The 26,117-nt window shown below is 40.4% G+C and overlaps 1 protein-coding gene across 6 annotated transcripts in view; it reads right to left on the bottom strand.

The window, feature by feature from the left end:
• Window positions 1–26,117, bottom strand: part of FAM169A (family with sequence similarity 169 member A) — a 187,923-nt gene that overhangs the window by 48,938 nt on the left and 112,868 nt on the right. Inside the window, exons 1-2 of one of the 6 annotated variants that reach the window (XM_054031613.1) lie at window positions 15,041–15,415; window positions 1,213–1,263 (exon numbers count right to left, since the gene is read on the bottom strand). The exons of 3 other annotated variants lie outside the window; for them this stretch is intronic. The gene's annotated coding sequence lies outside the window, so the exon portion shown is untranslated. Of the gene's footprint in view, window positions 1–1,212; window positions 1,264–15,040; window positions 15,416–26,117 lie in introns of those variants that run through there. 2 more of the 6 variants (XM_054031609.1, XM_054031614.1) reach the window with 2 other exon arrangements.

The raw sequence follows: 26,117 nt of genomic DNA on the forward strand, positions 1-26,117 counted from the left end.
AGAGTCTAGTTTGCACAGGAGATTAAGAGACTAGGACAAAAGCTAGTCTTCATTGTAATAAAGGAGGAGGTTAAAATTGCTTGTTAACACACAGACTTCCTGTAAGTTTACTACTTCTGTAAGGCCTACAGTCAGGGCAAGAACTAAGGAAGAAATGTGTGAGATTACATGTCGCTGGAAAAGACTGATTGGATGATGCTTTAGAGTGAGATCTTAGCTGCTTTAAGGTAAGTAAAGACCCTAGGATAAAAGCAGAAATTTCACTACAGGGAAAAGCTAGTTCCAGCTGCTAAAGAAGAGGTGAAGCTGAGAATCTTAAGCCAGTAAATTCTGCTTTAAGGGAAATAAAATTACCTAAACAACTAAGATTTTGGTTTTCCTTATATTGGCAGAAACAAACGATCCAATAAAGACCCACGTATTGGAACTAGTATGAGAACAATAAGAAATGATAGAGGCTCACTTCAAGTTACATGACAGTATGAGATATGCAAGCCACAGGCTATTGTTAAAAGCCTCTACTCTAGGCCATCATTCTTGGCATTTTTTAATTAAAAAAAAGGCAAAATCAAAGCAGAAAACATGTAGCAACAGCTGGCTTACTGAATGAATTTTTTTATTGCTAAGCCATTGTGAAAACAAAAACACAGAAATATTTGTTTGCATCTAAAAATGGACAAGAAATAATCAGTTCGTGTTTTGGGAACATATTAATAGGTAGAAAATTCCTTTAACATCCTAAAAGAAAATTTCTTCTATTCAACAAGAACTGGTGATTATTTAATGAGTCCTGATCCCTGCTGTTTCCCTGGTTTTACCACCATGTACCACAGTAAACAGCAAGGAGAACAGAAGCGAATTATTTATCAATGTAAAAAAAAAAAAGGGGGGGGGGGCAAACTTTTCAATTTTATTCCCTCCCACCTTTCTCCTCAATTAAACTAATGAATTTCCAACTCAGTAGTATTCCTATAGTGTTTGTATAAGAACATTGTTCATACATATCTACCATAGCAGACAACAGCAGAAAGCTTACCCATCATTGTTATTCTGCATCCATAAATTTTGAATGTGCTGCAGATTACGTGTCTTTTAAAGCAAGTTCTCAAGCATGTTCATGGTGCAATTCATATCATAGAGTCTGCCTTATGGACCACCTCCCCTCTCAATAAAAATCATAGTATTCCTGAGGAAATCACAGTAATTGCTTACATGGAGAAGGATCTAATGGATTTTTTGCTGTCTTCTAGGGCAGTTCAGCAGCTGGAAACAAGAAGAAAGGCCAGTAACATGTCACTAGCAGCTCTCTGCTGACCAACAAGTAGCCCCACAAACCAACATTTAGGAATCTATTTTAAAGGAGAGATTAAGCTGTTGGAGGCAAGGCAACTCATTGATCCCAGCAATAAGCAAATTCCATTCCCACCTGCTATGACAATTCGAAATTTCACATTTCTAAGATTCTTTTGGACTCTAGAAAGCAAAAAACTATGAAGGTTTTCATCTCCTGAAAGAAGTTGCTTATATAATCCATATTTGTGTGAATTACTGTTCAATTTTTCAGGTGAGAGAGCCTTGCATATTTTCACAATTCTGGGTTTTGGACTTTTTTGGAGAGGGGGCTAGGGAGCGAAGGGGCACCAGGAACAAAGCAGGTCCTCATTGTGAATCCTGTCATTCCTCTCTTCTGTTTCTTTAAGCTTCTGTATCTTGCATGACTGTAAATCTGTCATGCCAAATCCTTGTCACGTTCTGTGGGATTGTGCTCGTTCATGAGATAACCCTCCAATTGGCCAGGAAATATTCTGGCTGAATGAGCAAATTTGATGTAGCCTTAAGCATCCTAACTCGTCACGAGCGTTCATGCAAAACAGATATTAAAGGGGAAAGAATGTCCAAATAATTTGTTTTTTAATTAGGCAAAAAATGTAATTCTTTCTTTCATTAAAACAAAAGCCAAATGTCATTTTATCTCACTGTAAGTGCACCATCTTGCATAAGATATTAAAAATTCATTGTATTAAAGTCACACATGCTACACTTGCTTCAGTATCGAACAGAATGAGACTTTTCACCCTCCCCCTATAAATTACTATGCCAGAATGGCAAAACCTCTTTTAGAAACAGCTGTGGTAACAGAAACAGTCTGAGATCAATTCAAGGAGCCCCTTGAAATACCACACTTAACAAGATGAGTGAACATGATGTTTCTGTGTGACTTTCCGCCATATTCTAATTCCCAGACACAAAACCTTCATTAGCTTAAGTGTTAAGACTCAAAAATTATCCCCCATTTATTTAAAAAAAATACTAATGCAGACAAGGTTGAAAATCCATTCAAGTTGTGAATCTGAATATTAACTGAGACTCATATTCTCAGTTTTATTTCTGAAAAAGCACCATAAACTCCATCCTGTATTCCTGTCCACTGATATGTGTGTGTGCGCGCGCGCGTGCCTAAAATCATCACAAAGATTCACACTGACTGACCAGATGATAATATTTGTTAGGTTTGCATCAAATTTTCCCCTTCTGGATCAAAGTTTTACTGTATTTCAGTAACTGCACTGAGACAGAAAAGGAGGTACTCTGTAGTACAAGAAAAAATCTTGGGGGTAATTTCAGTTCAATTCACAAAGGGGATGAAGGAGGGAAGATATTTCTAGGATATTTAGAGTTTATAGTGATGATCACCACAGAAGTACATCCATAGATAGAGGTCAAGATGTGCAGTGTTCTAATATATACAAACAGACCGTAAGGAGAGGAGGAAGGAAGGCAGGCATGCTGTGGGAGAGTTGAGTTTTTAACCAATACACTATGTAGCCTAAGATATGTAATATGGCAACCTTTGATTGTAATAGATGGGTAAGAAGAGATTAAGGGGTTTTTTTGAGAATATTCATAAAACTTAACGGATAAAATTCAAGTCTTTATATTTAAAATATTTTGTTAGATTTTTTTTATCAATTGGAATAACCTGTATTTGGAAGATCAGGACACACCTATGCCTAACTTTACTCAATGTAAAGTGAGCAGTTAGTCATGGCCAGCATTAGGTGCTCTAACTCAATTGTTAACAACTTTGTATACATGCTACTTTTTTAATACAGAAAGTCAGTTATGCACATGGAACTCCCATTGCAATGAATGGGAGTTCCAGGCCAGTATGCTCAGAGCAAAGTTAGGCACTAAATGTGAATTATACAAAGCAGCATCTATCACATGCACAAGAAAGTGCCCCTCCTGAAGAGGAGAATCGGATATGGATTGACCCTCTCATTTTCAAAGCTATCAGACCAGCCAGACAAAGAAAAAAATATGTTTGCAGGGAAGCCAGTTTACATTTCTACAAAAAGGGACTCCCCCCCACCCCCCGCATACCTAAACTAATCCCTAGATTTTGGGAAAAGTACAAAAACTTACCACCTTGTAAGGAAAATATTTCAAGCCACAGCAGCCACGCTATACCAGGCCAAATGCCAAGGAAGCTATTCTGGGAGGATGGTGTGACTGAAAAGCCACATCAACCTATGCTGATTTTTAAAAAAATCCCCCAAAATCTGATGCTTAACATGCACTCAGCAAATTCAGCTTTCATTCCGGTGCAGTATAAACCCTAGAGTACAGAGTGCCCTGCACAAAAAAAATGAAGGAAAATTAATCTTAAAAAAAAAAAACGTTATATTGTTACAAACTCTAAGGCTGTGTGTCACAGATTTTTAGTGATTAAAACTATTTTTATGGCTCCTTGTTAGGAATATGGGGGGAAGGGCAGTTTAGAGGTCAGGGTGCTAACACGGGACTCAGGAGACCCAGGTTCAGTTCCCTGCCCCACCACAGACTTCCTGAGTGACCCTGGGCAAGTTACTTAGTTTCTGTGTGCCTCGGTTCCCCCTCTGGAAAATGGGGACAATCCCTATCTTGCAGAGGTATTGTGAGGATAAATTCATTAGACTGTGAGACTATGGTAATGAGGCCATATAAGTACTTAAGTATTTAAATACATCACTAGCTTGTAATATTATAAAAAAAAAAACTATCAAGAAATTTTAGAGTAAAAAAACTAACTGGTACAGAGTTACCACTCTCTGGTCAAAACATGTGTCATGTGGTGCAGCCCAGGGAGCCTGCACATCAAGGCATCAGCAGGTCTTTTCACCCCCTCCTCCTCAGTCCCCCAGAAACCACATGAACGTAGCTCTTTCTACTGACTAGAGTACATACATGCATTTCTTCATAATTGAAGGGGCTTAAGAGATGAAAATAAGACAAGGCTGGAAAATCCCAAAATTTTAAGAACTGAATATTTGATTTTTAAAAATTCATTCAAAAATATTTGTTTTGCATGTTCCTTACTGTACTTCAAATTATTATGAACCACATCACATCACTAAAGTGAGCAAAAATTCCACATTTCAGATAATAATGGAGTTTATTCCTTTTCACACAATATCGACATTTCAGAATAGCTGTAGGACTCCTAACCAATTCAGATGAGTTTCTATTAAAAAAAAAAACCTACAACACATAAATGCAACTCTTTTTAGCTATTTTCACTACCATGTTTAGCATTTGCACTTCCTTGACAAATCTCTCAGTATGCTACACAAACTTAAAATAAGAACAAAAAGAACCCCTGTAACATTGATTTTGAAATTTACTGTATACAAATCCAAGCAGAAGCTTCAAAAAATTAGATAAACAAGCAAAGCATCATATTTATAAAAAGGAGAAAGGCTATGTTTATAAATATGCAAAATCCCGTTAGGAGTTTTTTTGTTTTTTTAAGATTTTGGATTATTTAATCCTTGTTTATCACTAATTCCCTTCAACATTAAACTTTTATCATCCCTTCTTATGTAACACGGCAAAAAGTGAACAACTAGCTTGCGTTACAAAGCATTTTTAAAGGCCCCAAATAAATGGAAACAACAAAGTGGTGAAAATGTTAATCAAACATTTGAACAAAATGAAAACAACAATGGATTCAAAAGAAGCAGATAAATAAATAATACTTTTCATTTCTAGCATGCCTTTTATCAGAGGCTCTCAAAACACTCTTCTAATATTAATTAATTTAGCCTCAATATCCCCATGACTCTACCCAGTGACTTTCCCAAGACCACAAAGGAGATCTGTGGCAAAGCTCAAAATACAATTAGGTCTCCTGACTCATTGTCTTGCACATTCTCCCTACCATATTAGTGGTGTTTTTCTCACATACAACTACTAAAAGACTACAAACAATGGGACCACACAAGTTACATAAACCTGGATTTGGAGATTTAAAAACTAAAAGAGAAAAAGCCTTAAAACAGGATATCAAACCAAACAAGAATATACACAATGAAACCTCAATCAAGGATCACCTCAAGTCTGAACTCAACAAAAAGTTCCCCAAAAATATCCCTGAGGTTTTGTTAATCCTTAGAACAGATAAAAGTCATCTCTATTAATAATTTGAAATGTAATGGTTCTTTCAGGCAGGTTTCGTTGTATTCCTATTTTTAAAAATACATAAACCTACCTTGATTACAGAATTTTCTTCATAATCCCTTCATGATAGCATTGTGAAATTAATTGAGACCTGTATTTTATCACTCTCTTTAAGATAAGATTCCACATGAAGACAAGTAACTCCTCTGGTTCTTAATATATCCAGCATTATACTGATGAGCGAGAATAAAATCTCATCTAGAAAACACTGTCAACATCCACCAAGTACCTCAGATTAATGCAACAACCACATTATTTGTAATCTGTTTTAAGCTGCTTACACTGCTCTGGGTTAGTACCAGAGAAACAAATCTGAGCTGCTGATTTGAAAAACAGAAATCACCGTACTTTTTTTTTTTTTTTTGCCCTTGCCAGTACTACGCTAATTTGACAATCATTAATGTTAACATTCTTGCACCACAGAGATATGGAATCCTTACGTAGATAAAGGATCTGACCTCAACAATCCTCACATAAGCAGAGCTTCAGTGGAGATGAGTGAGAATTTTGCTTGTGCAAGGCCTACAGGATTGGGCTCAAAGTGTGTCTTTTTTTTTTTTTTTTTTTAAATGTGAATCTTAACACTGGATTCTGCAAGAGAAAGTCATCAGCTTGTAAAATACTATATCACAATTTTTTTCATTCTAAATCATAACAGAAATATGAATATCTACATTAAACTACATTGTTCTGGAGCAGAAGTCTAGCTCTGAGAAAGGATTAAAAGGTTAATTTTTAGTATTAAGATGGAAGATCATCACCATTTAATACCCAAGGAGGATGCCCACTTTTACCATGTGAGTATTACTAAATGACATACAGTCATCACTGCCAACTATTTTTTAACTTATAGTCATTAAAAATAGAACTGGATGTTAAAAACACCTTCATGTTGTCAGTATAACAATTTATATATTACTTTTTTTATTAACATAATTAGGAATTTCTCCTACCCTAGATTCACAGCCTGAGAAAAAACACAACCCCTGGAGACAAATACATTATTGAAAATGTAAGAACACCACTTATATAGCTTTTTACATCTTTTAAGTGCTTTATCAATACTGACTAATATTAGGGTCCAATATTGCTCCTATTGAAGTCAATGGCAAAAATCAATGACCTCAATGGGAGCATGATTGGGACCACAATTAATTGTTATAAACATGGATGTGGTAGAGTTCAGTTAAGAGGAGCATGTTCTGTAACTGCACTTTAAGGCCCCAATTAAACAAAGTGTTTAAGCGTGTGTGCCTAATTTTAAACATGTAACCCCACTGAAGTTATTCAAGTGATCAAAGTTAGGCATATGATTAAGTTTCCTGCTGAATCAGAGGCTGAGTTTCCTTAGTGATGATTCAGTTAGACAATATTTATTGTGCTGGCTTGAATTTACATGTTCTGTCCCATGTATTCCTGTTGTAACAAGAAAATCACCAGGTTTCTTAAACAGTAGTCTCCAAGCTATAAGATTTTTGCCAATTAACCTCCAGGGCACCTTTCTATAATAAGAATGGGCCAGAAGTCTTCTAAATTAATTGATTAAAAATCTGTGTATGAGAGCCTTTGAAGTAGGCACCGTTAATAATTAAATCTGAAAGAAGAGTTCATCAATCTGAAAATTATTTCAGCCATCTTCCATCTCTGTCGCTCAAACCAGCAGTTAATGCACTATTTCACAAAAACAATCTAACATGTAGTACGTCTTTGCTAATATTTCACATCTAAATGACAGAGAGCTATGACTAACTGGAGCAAAAGGGATTTTACTTCATAGTCTGTATTCTTCCTGTAATGTTCTCCTGATCTACCTGGCATCCACTCATCCCAACCCTTATTCTTTTTCTTAACCTCTCTCTCTCTCTTCTGGCTCTTTCCCTTCTCAATTCAAGAATGTTTTAGTCTCCCCTGTCTTAAAAAAACCCACACTTGGCCCCACTTGCCTCTCCAACCACTGCCCCTTCTCCCTTTCATCTCCAAGCCCATTGAATGCATGGTGTCCAATAGCTGTCTGGACTTCCTCCCCTCCAATTCCATCCTAGACCCTCTCCAATCCAGCTTCCACCCTTTGCCCTGCTCTGAAACCACTCTCACCAAAGTCTATAATGACCTCTTTTTAGCCAAAGCTCAGAAGCAATACTCCACCTTTATCTTTCTTGACCTGTCAGCTGCCTGACACTGGTGACCATGCTCCTCTTTTTGAAATCTTCTCCTTCCTTGGATTCTGTGACTCCATCCTATTCTATATAACTGCTCCTTTAGCATGTCCTTTGGAGGATCCTCCTCACCTCTCCTCCAACTGCCTACGGCAGGGATTGGCAACCTTTGACGCACAGTCCATCAGGGAAATCTGCTGGCAGGCCAGAACGGTTTGTTTACCTGCAGCGTCCGCAGGTCCGACCGATCGCAGCTCCCACTGGCCGCAGTTTGCTGTTCCAGGCCAATGGGGGCTGCGGAAAGCAGCATGGGCTGAGGGATGTGCTGGCCACCGCTTCCCACAGCCCCCATTGGCAGCAGAATCAGTAGGTGTTTGCTGTCTATACTATTAGTTATTGTTAAGGATACAATTTGGTCACGGATTCCATGACTTTAACAGATCTCGGTGATGTCTTCGGCGTCAGCCCTGTGGATGGTGGTGCTCGGGCTTCCGTGATTTATTGTTTATTGTCTGCGATCTGTCAGTTATTTTTACTAAAAATACCCATGACAAAATCTTAGTTAACTAAGTTATCCTAAAATGTGCCTCACTTAATACTGCAATACTGCACTTATGCACAGTCTTCTATCTAAAAATATTCAAGCATATAAATTAAAACACCCTATCAAAATAAGCATCACATAAGGTTAATAATTTATGTTAATGAACATTTACCTATGAATCATCATTACTGCTAGCCATTGGCTTCAATGGATTATTTGTATATGGTGTAAATAAATCTCATTAATAAAGATATAAATGTGGCTCAAGAACTTGAGTGGCTAAAGATTTTATTTTAAGAACATAATTCAATTGAGTTAGCACGCCTAAAACTCTAGTTCAATACTCATCCTATAAGTATCACATTAAGAATAATAAGAATTTGAAACGTACTGTAATTGAAGTATGGCACTCTTCAGAACAGTACTAGACAAATACCTGTAACATTATTATTACAGTTACTCCTATAGGTTGACAGGTAGGTAAAATATTGTGTTAAAGAGAGAACTGAATCTGAAAGTTACCTGATTCTGTTATCTATAGTAAGAATTTGCTAATATAGAAAGTTATCATTTGTATACATTGAAAATGTTGGTGTGCCCCAGGGACCAGGACTGATGGTGTCCAATGCATTTATTAATGATCAAAAAACCAGGATGAATTGCATGGCACTCAGATACCATGATGATGAGATCCATTTAAAACAAGATGACAACATTTGCTAGCAACACAACTATTTAGGTTAATCAAAAGTAGGGAGGATCAGGAACTCCAGAAGAATTTAAGCAAGCCTAAGTAACTGGGCAGCAAAGAAAGAGAAGGTAGTTTAAAAGATAAAAGAAAAGACATATGAGAAGGAAGCCAGAGACACTAGCCATTGTGTACAAAGAGGACTGTGTTATCAGTGGCATGAAATACATTGCACTTAGGCAGAGAGGATAAACATAAGGAGGAAACCACTGCCAACAGAGCAGAGGTGGTCCCAGACCATTCTGATGGGAGTAGTTTCAGGCTATAGTATCACAGGGATCAGCTAAAAGACAAATAAATACTTTCTAGCAATAGACTGGAAGCAAATAAGATATTAGGCTTAAGCAGAGGATACAGAATACTACAGAAGAATTTATAATGCCCCTACTGAACACCATTGATACAGTAGAACCTCAAAGTTACAAGCTGACCAGTCACCCACACACCTCATTTGGAATCAGAAGTATGCTATCAGGCAGCAGCAGAGACCAAAAAAACATTTAAAAAAGCAAATACAGTACAGTACTGTGTTAAACGTAAACTACTAAGAAAATAAAGGAAAAGTTTAAAAAAATTTGACAAGGTAAGGAAACTTTTTCTTTGCTTGTTTCATTTCAATTAAGATGGTTAAAAGCAGCATTTTACTTCTGCATAGTAAAGCCCTATTAAGAATGTTCAGTTGTAAACTTTTGAAGAACAACCATAATATTTTGTTTAGAGTTACGAAGATTTCAGAGTTATGGACAACCTCCATTCCTGAGGTGTTTGTAACTCCGAGATTCTATTGTACATTTGCACCTTTAATGCTGTATTTTGTTGTTGCCCTTTTGTTTCAAGAATCAAATCATGTAAGAAAGGTAGAGGTGAAACATGAGTAGGAACAAACACTCATGAAGTATCTACACTAGTGTTTACAAAAATGTTAGTTAACACATATTAACTGCCAGCCATTTAACATGTTACAGACAAAACTCTAGACAAGACTGTGATCATTTGTTTGATTGGTAGGTGACAGGAATTCATATACAATCTTTTCCCTACTATATCCTAACTTTCTCTTCATTATTCATCCTGGAACTCTCCTAGAGTCCCACACTCCTTTGTGGGTGTCCGATGCTCCCTTTCCCAAGCCTGTGTCTTGTATCACTTCTTCAAGCTACCCCACAATTTCCTAATTGTTCAACCTCTCCTGGTCCCATTCCAAGGTGAAGATGGGCTCTCAAGCTACAAAGTATCCTCAGACATTCAAAAATGACTGCACGGTTTAAGTTAGAGCAGAGCTGAGACCCCCTTCCCTGCAAGGCTACAGCTGCTCATTTGCACTTTGCGGATGGTACTAAGCAACCACAGCATGCTGCATAAACCACTGCTCAAAATAAGATACTATAGTACGCAGACTATCAGTCTGTTCTAATATCAGCATTGCCAACTCTCATGATTTTCTCTCAAGTCTTGTGATTGGTGTTTTTATTAAAGCTCCAGTGTCTGGAATCAGGTTTTTAACCAGAGAATCTTTGCTTTCATTAAAAAAGTTGAAAGTTTCTAGTCCTTAAGCCTTCAGAGAGAAGCTGGACATCATGAACCCTAAAATGCCAACACCATAAGACAAAAAAAATCCCCTATTTTTGGAATTTCGTGATTTCTAAGCCAATCTCAGAATTTTTGAGCCATCCTTTGGGCTGGCAATGCTGCAGTATGGCAGTGGCTATGCTGCTGCTGTGATGAACAACTAATACGCACTTGAGGATCCCTGATGAAGTTTTTTTTTAATCAATTTAGAAATCACCCAAGTTCCAATAGAAGAGTAAGTTTATTGGTTAATTTCCACCAAAGCTTTGAGAACTGCCATTCATTAGAAAGTGTTTACCCTCTAAACTCGGTTGCTGAGTGTATGTAGAATTACAAAGAGCCAGACAAATGATTTGTCTTCTAGTAACAGCAGAATGTACTAATAAAACACCTGTCATATGTGACAGCCTGTGTACAAAAGTAGAAATGAACTATGGTTAGTACAGCATTCCATACCAGATGAAGTTCATTGAAAGAAATAGATTCCATGCCTAGAAATGGCCACTGAAGTTATAATGGTAACTAATCACCTCTATGTCAAGTTTCCAAGACACATTCTTCTAGCATTGCTCCAGGGGCTATTGATTTGATGAAGGCTCCACCCTTCCTGGTTATGTAATTCCCCCCCCCCCCCCAATGATTGCACAGGATTAAAGAAACTTGATAAAACATGTTAGTGAAGCATATCTATCACCTTCATTTTATTTGACTTCATAAAAGCTAGCAAACATCAACGGTGGTGTCAGGTTCTGTTCATCCTGACCCAAAGCTTGCAATTGTAGCCATGCAAGCACAGAGGTCTGCCCACATGGATGTAATTGGAGGACCTGGTCCCATGTTACTACAGTATGAACCTCTTATTAAAGACTCTTTTTACTATTAAAAATACACAGCAGCCATAAAGAAGACAGATAGAACTACACTATTTGATAGTATAAGCAAAGACAAAGAATGCTAAATGACAGTTCACTATAAAGTCCACTCACTAGACTCATAGCACAAGGGGTTCAATTTTTAGTTATAAAAAATAAAATTCCCAATTATTTTCAAAATACAGAAAAAAATAAGTTAGTCCTGTCTATTCTCACTAATTCTGGAATAATTTTAAGGCAGCCTTGAAAGTCTCTTACTTTTGAGAAGATTGAAGGAATACATTCCAGGGAGATATTTAAAACCTCTCTTGCTGAAACTGACTCTCAGTTTGAGAGCTCCGAATACAACAAAATGTTAACTTTATTATTTGTAGTCACCAAGTAAGTGTTGGGTGTATTCTGTCAAAAAAAAAAAAAAAAAAAAAGGCAGTGTGCACAAACAAAACTGCAGGGATGACAGACAATAGTTACCCAGGCATAACTATCCTTTTATGCCTTTCACTTCAGTAGTTTTTAACAGGGTGCAAGGGGGGAGAAGTTATCCAGTCCCTTTGCACTGTGAATGGCTTATACCCATAATGACATTCCTCGGAGCAAGAGTTGGTTTTTGTTTTCTTAATTTACAAACAACAACTTTATTACCAGCTCAATGTTACAATGTGAACACACCAAGGGCCATGCACGGATAATAAAAAGTGCCAGAGATGAGTATGCACCTCACATTATTAAAAGCGTGCAAGCCATTATCTACCCCAAATTTTACATTTCACAGACCACAACAGGATGACTAATACTTTTTGGAATGTACTGACTGATAAGATTTGATGACTAGGTTACAACTTTGGGGGGAGGGGAGAAAGCACTTCTCTATGCCCGGGTGAAGGAATGGGGCACGCACACAGTCAAATTACCAAGCTTTTCAAAATATATACATGCAAAAGAGCTAAAAATATAGTAAAGTTAAAGTCTGTTTCATTTTAGATCTAAAACTATTAAATATTTTAAAATACCTGTCACTATAGTCAGTAATACCTGGGAGGGATCACCATAGCTTTGTATAAAGTAGACACTCCTACCACACCAAACCCTATTACATTTAAGAAGTGATGCAAATAAAGTGTGGTTGTACTCTGGAGAATTACTCTGTAAGTGTCATCATTAGATTCCATACTTGTCTCTCAATGATTCCAGATCAGTTATTCTCTCATATATAAATAAATGAATGAATGAAAACTAAGGGACAGCCCTACACACTCAAGTAGGTTCTTTCCAATTTGCATTTTACTAGTAATAAATATTTTGCAGGCCAAATTCTGCCCTCAGAAATACCTGTGCAACCCCCAGTTACCTTACATTGGCTTGTACAAATGAGACGGGATAATCAATTCTGTTGACAGACAAGCAAGAAGAGACTCTGAGTTGTATATTCTTTAGAGTGCTAACAGGAGTAAAAAGATAGCAGATATGACTCAATACACATCTGAACCAGATTAATGGGTAAATTGCCATTTTACATACTTTTCAAAGTAGAATTCATCTGTGTAGAAGTCATTAACAAGTGCTCTAAAGGCAACCTTTGACCCATATTTGCCTATTTGTTGGAGAGATTGAGGAGATTAAGTGGAGAAGGTACATTTTAAAAACTGCTCACTATTCTGTCAGATACATATGGGTTCCCTATGTAACTAAGTGACTGGTACTTTTGCTTCCCTAAACAATGGAGACTAGATAGGGTCACACTGGGGGAAAACGTAATATTAAACACAAGTAATGCCCACAGTCCCAAAGTATCAAGTTGTTTCTACAAAAATGATCAGCAATAAAATAATTATTGTTCAAACAAATAGCTATCATTAAGCTTCAGAGTTAACACAATTTGAGATTAACTGAAGAGTTCACACACCTTTCAGACATACTGTTTCCAACTAATTGAAATAATGGATAAATTCACATTCATTAAGTTTTCATTGTAACCATTAAATTAATAAACTAGAAATTATTTTAACTGAAAGTTTAAATTGTACAGAAGCTGATGAAGCAACCCAGAAAAAAGTGCTGGTACAGTCAAGGCTTGGAATAATAAGATGACAATGTACTCAGTTTCTGTATAAAAAGGTTGAGGGAGGCGGAAGACACAGACTACAGTGACCTCCAGTAACCCTTTACCAATCATTCAGTGGAGCAGCATTGATTTCATTATGTTGATCATCCTGCCATGACAAATACACCAATTAAAAACTGGAATAGATATACCACACTTCAGCAAACAGTGATGCATAATATACCAAAGTGAACACCTGTGTTTACTGAACAGATAGCCGGTAGGTAAGAGAAGGGAAAAAAAGTTGGACACATAAACAGAAAGAACAAGCAGTATCAACTAGAACAATGTTTTCACCCCTCAGCTCACAAAGAACCTCCCACAGTTGACTCATTTTTGTCAGGATGCATATGGTTAAGGAGGGGCAGAGGGAAAGTAATCAAAGCTCATAAGACTTTGAAAATGGCAGTTTCCTATTGGGTGTTATTTTTAAAGATTGGTTTTATTGAGCACTTTACTCTTCAGATATAGTAATTAAAAATAAGTATATTACACCTGAGCCATTGCTCTAACTCTGGCTTCCATGGAGTCATCCCACTTTTCCTCGCGCTGATTTGGCCTCTACAAGAGGACAAGAAGGCCAGCTCAGCCTAAGTTATAGCCAAGACCTCTCTTGGCTTTATCAATGATGGCTCATGTCAAAGTAAAACACTTTGCTGCAGGGCAAACAAAACACATCCTGTAAAGGCCCATTGTATAATATACACCTTTCACAAAAACTGCCTGGCTGCATCAAATTGTTTGGGCCAGAGATGTGGCCATTTCCTTGGCGCAAAGATAAACTTACATAAAACTTTAGCAGTATGCAACATCCAGCCCCCCAGGTGTTAGGGTGGATCCGATTCCTGTGCAAAAGTAACAAGCTGTAGTACAGCAGCTGACAAATCAAGCACACCTCCCTCATCTAGGTGAGAAAGAGGGGTGGGGGGTTAAGGCAGGGTGTATAGCCCTCTTTACAATTAAGGATGTTGCTGTGTTTGCCTGAGGCCTTTACAGTCACCCTCAGTTTATTCCCACCCATCCAAAAACGACCTCCATTGATTTCCACTACTACACCTTGAAACCGCTGCCTTTGCCTAACCCAGGCCTTTAATTCACACACAGCCGGGGAGAGGGCTCCATGCAGCAGCACTCCTTCCTTGCCCCCCGGATTTCAGTAGGGCAGCTGCAGCCCAGAAGGGGGTGGCCAAGCCGGAGAAGGAACAGGCCAAAGAGCAGGGCCGAGAGCCCTGGGGGTCAGGGGCAGGGAGGCCAGCACACACCTGGTGCGATGGCCTACCATGGGGGAGGGGAACACCAGCAGCGCCCCGGCCAGCGCCTCGCCGCCCAGCTGCCTGGCGGGGAGACCCGCCGCCAACGCCACGCGCCGCCCCCGGGCTACCGGCACCCCCGGCTGCTTGCCGGCCGCGGAGGAGGCCGGGCGGCCGCCTCGCGGCTCAACCCTCCGAGCCAGGCCCGGATGAGGGGGGAGGAGGCTGGGAGGCACCAGCGGGCGGCAGCCAGGTTAGCCGGGGACCGCGGCGCGAGCCCCCGCAGTCGGCGCTCACTCACCTCGGCCGGCCCTTTGCCGCTGGGAGGGCGGCGGCGGCGGCGGGGCTGGGCGTGTGGGTCGGTGAATGAATGGAGGCTGCAGCGCCCGGCTTCACCAGCAGCGTCCCGTGTCTCACCTTCTGCCTCCCTCACAGCCGCTGCCCGGCGCCTGAGCAGCTCATCCCTGCTGCCGCCCCCCCGCTCCGGCTCCGGCTCCCTCCCTTCTGACGCACTGGCTCTGCAACGCCTCGAGCATCGCCCACCCTCGGCTCCCCGGCGCGCGTGGTACCCAGTGCAGCCTCCTCCTCGCCGCCAGCAAAGGCGGGCGCCAAACAGCGAGACTTCGGGACTAAAGCAAGCCGCCTTCGCACACCAGCACCGGGCAAGGGGGCTGAGTCTCCCTTCTCTAGCGAGCATGGGGCAGGGCTGCTGAACAACAATACTGGACTAACAGACTTGTCCGTGGGGGGCTGCAATAATGCATGCAAATACTCCCTATTGAGTACACTCTCGCGGATGGTGTGCGATGCCCTTACTGTCAGCATGAGCGCCTGCGTTTCAGGGAAATAAAAAGCAACCACAGAGAAAAGCAGGACAAAGCTTATTGTCAGGGACAGCCCTGCATGCTTGATTCATGGTAAAAAACTAAACGGTTGTAGCATGGTGCAAGCCTTTGCATAGATATTGCAGAAGTACAGGATAAGACGCATTCTACATTGACATGGATGGAAGGTAAACATCTAATTGGGGCCATCCCTTAAAATAAGGGGCAGGTGGTCACCCCTCTTACTGCTGAATGCAGTAATGTTTTATGAAGATGTATATTATTACAACAGGAAGAGAAGAGCACATACACAATGGTATTTATCACTTTATAGCAGTTATATTTCCAAAGTGCTGTAACTCTACTGAAATCTATCAGATTACAAGAGGATTTCTGAGAGGAGGAATGGAAAATTCTCCTTTAAAAAAATATAGGGATTGTCTTAAACAAAGAGCTACTTGTATTCAGGCTTTGACTAGACTGTGGCCTTTTGATCCTGCAAGTTTAGATTCAAATGAGTAAAATCTTGAACCCCATACAGAAAACCATTGGCTCTAATGGGGCTCCCTGTGGATTCCAAGATCCACCCACACAGCTCTGCTTGCAGGATCAGGACTTGATCTTTACTGTCTTTTATCTTTGTGTGGTGGTTGCTGATGTTTGTTACTCCTGCATTGCTGTTACATAGAGCTACAAAACGTTGGAAAAGATGCTGCTCTATATAATAATATAAGGTAAAACTGTGATATTAAGATATGTGGATTTACATCCACAAGTAAGAAAATTCAAAAGTTTCACATAAATGTTAACTCAACTACGTTGTACAGATGTGTGCATAATGATATGCATGCACAATATGCATATATTCAGCACAAAAACTATGTTAAAAGAACATTAATGTTACAAAGTCAAGCACTCAAAATGCCAGAATTAAGATTGCCTGTGCAACGTAAATTCAGTCCCCTTGTGTATATGCATTATATGATCTTTAATTACATGATCACATACTATTTTTTCCACAGGATCCCCATCTGATTTAGTGTGTGGGATCAACCTGCTCTGGTGATAAATCAGGTTTATGCAGTGAAGGTTTATGAGATCCCTCACTCATTTGTTGCACAAGTTGGAGGGTATGTCATGAATGAGGCAGGGACCTGCAAGAAGAGAAAATACAGTTTCATGGTGAATGGTGCCCTTGAGAACTGGATTCTATCCCTGACACCAGCACAGAGAAGGGAAATTTGATAGCTGGGAGACAGACACAGGTATATCACTGGTACGGGGGAGGAAGGGGACAGGAAAAAATATTTGTAATATTAAATGGGGTTAAAATGCTTGAAAAGCCAAGTTCTGTATACAAGTTCTCACTGCCCTCCACTAAGAGGAACTTTTGAAAAATGCCTCACAGTGATGGGGAAAACTGCAGGTTGCATCTAGCCTAACACTTTTTGTCTGCAGACAATAAGTCAAAGATTCAGCGCTGGAATGCGGAAATTTACTGGTATAATTATACTGCTATAATTTATATCACCATATCTCCCTTCCTGGACACATACATTCTGGAGTCAGAATGCCTTTTTCCAGTTTAGTTTATACCACTTCTAAAGCAACATAAGAGTTTCCATACAGGGAGTTATACAGGTATAACTATACTGATATAATTATACTGGTAAATATTCCTGTGTAGATAATACCAAAGTTATAGGCCAATAGACGTTGATCAAGGTACACAGGATTTGCAGACCATCTTCCTCTCCCACCCCTCTCTTTATACAAAGTTCAGATAGGATTAACCTCTCACAAGTCTAGGGGAAAAGTGCAGGAGAATCATTGTGCAAAAGTTAATGTGTATACAGGTGTTACCAAACAGAGAGGATTACCAATTTTCCAAATAAACACAGGACTAATTTGAATATCAAATGCAATCAGTACAAGTACACACAAACAGAAACACAAAATTAACCATACACATGCAGCCAAACACAAAAAAGCCATTTGCAGACGTATGTGATTTTTAGGGCTGTTGATTAATTGCAGTTAACTCACACGATTAACTCAAAAACATTAATCGTGATTAAAAACATTAATCGTAATTAATCGCACTGTTAAACAATAGAATACCAATTCAAATGTATTACATATTTTGGATGTTTTTTTACATTTTCAAATATATTGCTTTCAGTTACAACACAGAATACAAAGTATACAGTGCTCACTTTATTATTATTTTTATTACAAATATTTGCACTGTAAAAATAATAAAAGAAATAGTATTTTTCAGTTCACCTGATACAAGTGCAATCTGTAGTGCAATCTCTTTATAGTGAAAGCACAATTTACCAATGTAGATTTTTTGTTACATAATTGCACTCAAAAACAAAACAATGCAAAACTTTAGAACCTACAAGTCCATTCAGTCCTACTGCTTGTTCAGGCAATCGCTAAGAGAAACAAGTTTGTTTACATTTATGGGAGATAATGCTGCCCACTTCTTATTTACAGTGTCACCTGAAAGAGAATAGACATTCGTATGACACTTTTGTAGCCAGCATTGCAAGGTATTTACATGCCAGATATGCTAAACATTCGTATGCCCCTTCATACCTTGGCCACCATTCCAGAGGACATGCTTCCATGCTGATGACACTCATTACAAAAATAACGTGTTAATTAAACTTGTGACTGAACTCCTTGGGGGAGAATTGTAATTCCCTGCTCAGTGTTTTACCCGCATTCTGCCATATATTTCAGGTAATAGCAATCTCAGATGATAACCCAGCACATTGTTCATTTTAAGAACACTTTCACTGCAGATTTCACAAAACGCAAAGAAGCACCAATATGAAATTTCTAAAGATAGCTACAGCACTAGACCCAAGATTTAAGAATCTGAAGTGACTTCCAAAATCTGAAAGAGATGAACCTGAACCACCAAAAAAGAAAATCAACCTTCTGCTGGTGGCATCTGAGTCAGATGATGAAAATGAACATGCGTCAGTCCGCACTGCTTTGGATTGTTATCGAGAAAAACCCATCATCAGCATGGATGCATGTCCCCTGGAATGATGATTAAAGCATGAAGGGACATATGAATCTTTAGCACTTCCGGCACATAAATATCTTGCAATGCCGGCTACAATAGTACCACATGAATGCCTGTTCTGACTTTCAGGGGACATTGTAAACATGACAAGGGCAGCATTATCTTCTGCAAATGTAAACGAACTTGTTTGTCTGAGCAATTGGCTGAACAATAAGTAAGTTTGAGTGGGTTTGTAGGCTCTAAAGTTTTATATTGTTTTATTTTTGATGCAGTTATTTTTTGTACATAATTCTAGATCTGTAAGTTCAACTTTCATGATAAAGAGATTGCACTGCAGTACTTGTATTAGGTGAATTGAAAAATACTATTTCTTTTGTTTTTTTACATTGCAAATACTTGTAATAAAAAATAAATATAAAGTGAGCACTGTACACTTTGTATTCTGTTTTGTAATTGAAATCAATATATTTGAAAATGTGGAAAACATCCACAAATATTTATGAAAATGTATTATTGTTTAACAGTGTGTTTAATTGCACAATTAATCACGATTGATTTTTTTAATCATGCAATTAATCACAATTAATTTTTTTAATTGCTTGACAGCCCTAAAAAGAAAAGTTGGTCTTCTGTATGATCTTCCATCGGTCTAGGTTGGACATTAGGAAAAAGTTCCTAACTGTCAGGGTGGTTAAACACTGGAACAAATTGCCTAGGAAGGTTGTGGAATCTCCGTCTCTGGAGATATTTAAGAGTAGGTTAGATAAATGTCTATCAGGGATGGTCTAGACAGTATTTGGTCCTGCCATGCGGGCAGGGGACTGGACTCGATGACCTCTCGAGGTCCCTTCCAGTCCTATAATCTATGAATCTATATGTGAAATTACTGCGCCTATTCCACAGGGGAAAGAGGTATTGTAGTGTGTAAGGATCCTTTCAGATGCTGTAAACTTCTTGGCCTCATCTAAGGAATTGGTGCAGTGTGCATTTCTGTCCACTGTTTAATAGTTTGTTCACAGGATGTAACAATTTCACTATGTTAGGCAAGAATCTGTAGTAAAAAATTATCAGCTTCAGAAAGGCATGTAATTGTGACACATTTTGAGGTTGAGGTGATTTAAGGATAGCTTCAACTTTGTCTTGTTATTTTGCAAATTATATTAATAGTATGGCCATAATTGAATCTTTGAAAAATTCACATTTTCCTTATTTGCTCTAAGACCGCAGTCAGACAGCCTCATCAGTGCCTTCTAGAGGTTTATAAGTGCTCTTCATCATTAGTTCTTGTGACCAGTATATTGCCCAAGTAACAATGAGCACCAGAAATAATCTGTAATACCTGGTCTATGGTACACTGCCAAATAGGAATCCTGGTGCAGATAATGGAGTCAACTCTGAGACCCACCAATCAGTGGTCCTCAGAACTGTCCTATTGTTCTCACGGAACTGGTGCCCAAAAGGGACACTTAATCGTTGGAGGAAAGTTGACTTACGTATTGATAATTTCTTTCAATAAGCAATGAGGGTTCCACAACATTTTTAGGACCTGGGGTAGGTACCAGCCAATCAATCAATCTAAAATGGTGATCAATTTCCTCTTCTCCTCACACCAACTTTAATTTTCACACTTGTCTAGACTTAAGAGCTTTGCCAATATAGCTATGTTGGCAAAACCCTCCTAGTGTACATGCAGTTATACCAACCAAACAGTGCTTTGGTAGTATAGCTTATTTTGGTTTGGTGAGCTCAATAAGCTATAACATCAGAAACATTTTTTGCTAGTAGAACTGTGTCCACACTGGGGCTTTTGGCAGCATAGGCATGTCATTAAAAAAAAAAATCACCCTCTAACCAGTATAGCTAAGCCTGCAAAACTTTTTAAGCATAGACGTAACCCAAGAGACCTAAAACAGACCTTTCTAACGGAAGGAATTCTTCATCCAATGGCAACTGCACAAGCTCTTCCTGTCCTTTTCACATTTAAGAGGATATGTATAAGGTTCTTTGGAGAGCATATTACTCAGGATTTGAAATAAGTGTGGAATCCAGTGTTCATATATTAAAAATCACATAATTTATACCAACAAGAGGTGGGGCTATGAGGCCCTATAGTCAGGCATGAGAAGGACAACTTACCATCTACGCCCTATTCATCTGTTTTCAGACATTTCCAGCTGAACTCAGTATGATGCAAGGTTCGTTTTGAGAAAAGAGAAATATTGTGCATGTTCAGTATGTCATTTTCAAACATTCATGACTTAGTTGAAAACATGGCTTTGAAATAAACGCAGTAGAGTTTTCAGTACTCACTTAGAAGCAAGAATATGCCAGGTTTGATTTTCTAAATTTAAGGCATTTTTTGAGCTATTCAAGTGCAAAAAACATCTGACGTTTACATTAAAGGTGAACTGCCACAGTTTACAATCAGCATAAGGTTTCTAGCAAGCTTCCAAAAGTGGAAAATAAAGTCATTGTTTTGAAAATGTAATTTTCTTAATGAGGAGGGGTTTGAGTGTGCTGGCAAACACTCGCTGAGATTTTGCTGAGTTATGAGGATTTGCATACGCTCAGTATGTTTTGGTTTTATTTATTTTAGACAATGAACCACCAAGTTTTCAGAGGATGTTAACTGGGCTTCACACGTAACCGTGTAGCAAGCCTGCACATCTCCCGAAGTTCTCATTGAGCAGCCAGTCCAAGCAGGCATGTTGGGCACTGGTTACATATACAAGAGTTAAATGGGGCGGGGGAGGGTGGAATCCCTCCCCCTGCGGTCCTCAAGCAGCTGGAAATCTACTCTTGCAGAGCATGCCCTAGTTCAACAGCTCAAGGAGGAGTCACAGTCCCTAATTAAGCTCACCTGCATAGCAAAGGGTAGAAGGATTTTTGCAGTACCAGTTCCCTGATCTTGCACCATACTCCCACCTACATGCTGCTACGCAGGCACTCCCACCTGGTGAATTCCATACCATGTTGGGCAAACTTATCTTCTGCACAGCCCCCTTACAACTAGCACCACCACTGCACAGCAGAACCACACGAATATAAATACACATGCATATAAAACTACAGAAAAAAACTGTATAAATATTCAGTTGTATTATTTGAGACATAGCATATGATCATATAACTAAAGACCAGGGATGAAATCTGAAATCAATGGCAAAACTCCAATTGACCTCACTGGGGGGCAGGGTTTTACCCCATATCTTCAAAACCACTGCAGACAGGGATGGTGTTAAGTTTGTATGGTGATGTAGGAATATTGCCTAGGCAGATGTGGTTTTCTGAGGATAAATTGCACATGTGGAGTAAAAGAAGTAAAATGTATGCAGTGGGATTTTTTTTTAAATACCAGCCCACACTTTTACAGCTTACCATATACTGTTGCTCCCAATGGTATAGATTCATTTATTATTACAAATCAGGCATTTATTAATTATTCTGAAGAGTTTTTAATTTTTGTTAAAGGGAGATAGACTATTTTAAAACCATATTTTTAAAAATATTTTTCCCCTCAGTTTTGTTCTTAGAAATCTCAGAGTGAAATTTGTTTTTAAATCCAATTTGTAAGTCTCCAGTTTTACGGATTCTTTTCATATGCTAATTCCTATGCAGACTGAGGAAGTGTGCCTACACATCCTGGGACTTGCTGCTGACATGCACCAGCATGACGACATCAGCATTCATTGCTCTGGAAACCACATATGCACTCCCCAAGAAGCCTGTGTATGAGGAGAGCTGCTGCACTAATGCGTTAGAGAAGTGGAAAAATAACGATATTAGATTTGCTTTTCTTTCCATCACTGTCAAACAGTATCCATGTGTGGGAGAAGCAATAGCATTTGGGAGAAGGACAGGCATCCCCCACAGTAGTATTTTGGGGGTGCAGTAACCAAAAAAGCATTTTCAGAGAGAGGGATGAGGCACCATACCAGTGCTGCAATAGTATACTGGCAGGGGGTGGTGCGTATTCCCCCTGCAATACAATTTGGCAAGACCCCAGCAAGAACAGTTTAGATAAGGCCTGTTCTGCACTAGCACCCACCATTTTTGGGAGGAAGGGGAAGAATGAAGGGGTGTCCAACATATTACTATGAATTTCTGCATCTTCTGCCACCCCACAACAGCTGGGACTCTCATAGCAGCTAAGTTTTGTCCAGAATTGTGTGTGATATTTATTATTCCTGCAAATTATTTGCAAATATGCAAGTTAACTTATAAGAATGGCCATACGGGGTCAGACCAATGGTCCATCTGGCCCAGACCAATGGTCCATCTGGCCCAGTATCCTGTCCTCTGACAGTGAGTGATGCCTGATGCTTCAGAGAAAATGAACAAAACACTACAATGTATCAAGTGATCCATCCCCTGTCACCCACTCCCAGCTTCTGGCAGTCAGAGGTTTAAGGACACCCAGAGCATGAGGTTCTGTCCCTGACCATCTTGGCTAGTTGCTATTGATGGACCTATCCTCCATGAACTTATTTAATTCTTTAACTCATTAAATTATTTGCTAATAGTTTGTAAATTACCATAATTTTCATCTTAATACACTCTGCCCCATGCAGTAGCAAGGGTAGGACAAGGAGATGGAAAAAACAACAACGTGGCAGTGTAGTAGTAGGATTCTACTACAGCAGGTGGGTGAATGCTGAAGGATGGGAGTAGGTGGGCCGGGGCTGTCTGGGTAATGTAGGGCAGCCAGGACAGCTGAAGACTGTAAGAGGGACCGAGTTCACTTGGGGAAGCTGCGGTTGTGAGAGTGGTTGGGCAGATGATGGGGACAGCTAAGGAAAGCTGGTGTTGTAGGGGTGTCAGCTAAGGAAAGTGGGGGTGACTGGGCAGGTGAGGGGGATAATCGAGGTAGAGGCAGCAAAGGGAAGCTAGGGATGTAGAAGTGATTGGGCAGGAGCTGGGGGCTTTGTCTGAGGGAGACGCTGGGGGGGTGGCTGTGGCACAGCACAGCAGGTCCTAGCTCCCCGGGCAAGGCAGCTGCAGGGTAGCGGTCTGGCATAGCTGGAGGCAGTGCCCATGAGGTAGCTGGAGGGAGAAGCTGGGCACCAGAGGAGCAGGATGGGGCTTTGTGGTTCTGGGAACTGTGGCTGCTGCTGTCGGGCTGGGACTAGCCCCCCTTATCTGTTCCCACCTCCTCTGCTTGCTGCTCCTCCAAGTCCCACCTGCCCCCTTTGCGCTTCAGACAGCATGGGAGCAGTGGGAAGGGATCACTTGCCCTGCCTCTGCAGCCAGAACCACAGGTCATTGCGGGTCATTTTCCTGCAGCCCGCATGCATCAATGTCAGCGGAGATGCACTTGGCTGATCAGGACTCTCAGCTACTGACCTCCCAAAAGGGAGGTGTTTGACTCTGAATGCATGCTTCCCTGGAAGCAGCCTCTTGTCTTTCTGGAGAAGCCCCACACCAGCGCAGACTTGGTGGGTGTGCTCCAAGTTCAAACTGTTCCCAGAACGCTGGTGTCTCTTCACATCCTGTAAATCCTCGGCCTTTTCCACACTCCAGCCCGAGTTATTCACCTGCCAAAAACACACACAGTGAAGCAAGATGAATGACTGCCAATATAAGGCAAAATGTGATGGAACAGGATGTGTGATCATACCTTCTTTAAAATGACCCAGTAAATTTAAGTTAGGGGCATCTCTTCAATTTAAGATTTTGATTTTAATTTCTTAAGGAAATGGCCTAGTGTAATTTTGTAATAGATACTTTCACCAGGAAAGAAACTGCTTATCGCATCACCGACCACTGAGAATTTTCCAGCTCCATGCAAGAAAGTGTTGTAGAGTCTTGGGAGGAACCTTAAACTTGGCTGATGTAGAGAGAATGAGTTAGTAAATTGCAGTAACACTGGTTCTTAACATTAGACAGAGTAAAAGAGTTTACACACTTACAAATTTGGGGTCCTCGTCCTGCAGCCCCTATTCATGTCAGGACAGACAGACATGTCATCCCTTTCCCTATTGCTAGGGTCCCAATCCTGCAAAGATATACACTTGCTTAACTTCCCACACTGAGTCCTCCCATCAAGGCCATTTGTATTTCGCTTATATTATTAGCATATCACTAAATTGCTTTAAGATTAATTTTATATCTAGGGGTATGTCTACACTACGGGATTAATCCAAATTTACAGAATTTGAATTTTGGAAACAGATTGTATAAAGTCGAATGTATACGGCCACACTAAGCACATTAATTCAGCAGTGTGCATCCATGTACCAGGGCTAGCGTCGATTTCTGGAGCGTTGCACTGTGGGTAGCTATCCCATAGCTCCCGCAGTCTCTCCTGCCCATTGGAATTCTGGGTTGAGATCCCAGTGCCTGATGGGGCAAAAACATTGTTGCAGGTGGTTCTGGGTATAGCCTCACCCCTCCCTCTATGAAAGCAACGGCAGACAACCGTTTTGCGCCTTTTTTCCTGGGTGAACACAGCAGACGCCATACCACGGCAAGCATGGAGCCCGCTCAGCTCAAGACTGCAGTCATGAACATTGTAAACACCTCGCACATTATTGTGCAGTTTATGCTGAACCAGGACCAAAAAAATGAGCCAAGGAGGAGGCGGCGACGGCAGCGCGGCAACGAGAGTGATATGGACATGGACACTGAATTCTCTCAAACCGCGGGTCTCGGCACTTTGGAGATCATGTTGTTGATGGGGCAGGTTCTATCCGTGGAACGCTGATTCTGGGCCCGGGAAACAAGCACAGACTGGTGGGACCGCATAGTGTTGCAGGTGTGGGACGATTCCCAGTGGCTGCGAAACTTTCGCATACGTAAGGGCACTTTCATGGAACTTTGTGACTTGCTTTCCCCTGCCTTGAAGCGCCAGAATGCCAGGATGAGAGCAGCCCTCACAGTTGAGAAGCGAGTGGCGATAGCCCTGTGGAAGCTTGCAACGCCAGACAGCTACCGGTCAGTCGAGAATCAATTCGGAGTGGGCAAATCTACTGTGGGGGCTGCTGTCATGCAAGTAGCCAAAGCAATCATTGAGCTGCTGCTACAAAAGGTAGTGACTCTGGGAAATGTGCAGGCCATAGTGAATGGCTTTGCTGCAATGGGATTCCCTAACTGTGGTGGGGCGATAGATGGAACCCATATCCCCATCTTGGCACCGGAGCACCAGGGTACCCAGTACATAAACCGCAAGGGTTACTTTTCAATGGTGCTGCAAGCACTGGTGGATCACAGGGGACGTTTCACCAACATCAACGTGGGCTGGCCAGGAAGGGTTCATAATGTTCGCGTCTTCAGGAACACTACTCTGTTTAAACGGCTGCAGCAAGGGACTTACTTCCCAGACCAGAAAATAACCGTTGGGGATGTTGCAATGCCTATAGTTATCCTTGGGGACCCAGCCTACCCCTTAATGCCATGGCTCATGAAGCCATACACAGGCAGCCTGGACAGAAGTCAGGAGTTGTTCAACTACAGGCTGAGCAAGTGCAGAATGGTGGTGGAATGTACATTTGGCCATTTAAAAGGTCGCTGGC

The sequence above is a fragment of the Malaclemys terrapin genome, chromosome 6, assembly GCF_027887155.1.
Source record: "Malaclemys terrapin pileata isolate rMalTer1 chromosome 6, rMalTer1.hap1, whole genome shotgun sequence".
NCBI lineage: Eukaryota > Metazoa > Chordata > Testudines > Emydidae > Malaclemys > Malaclemys terrapin.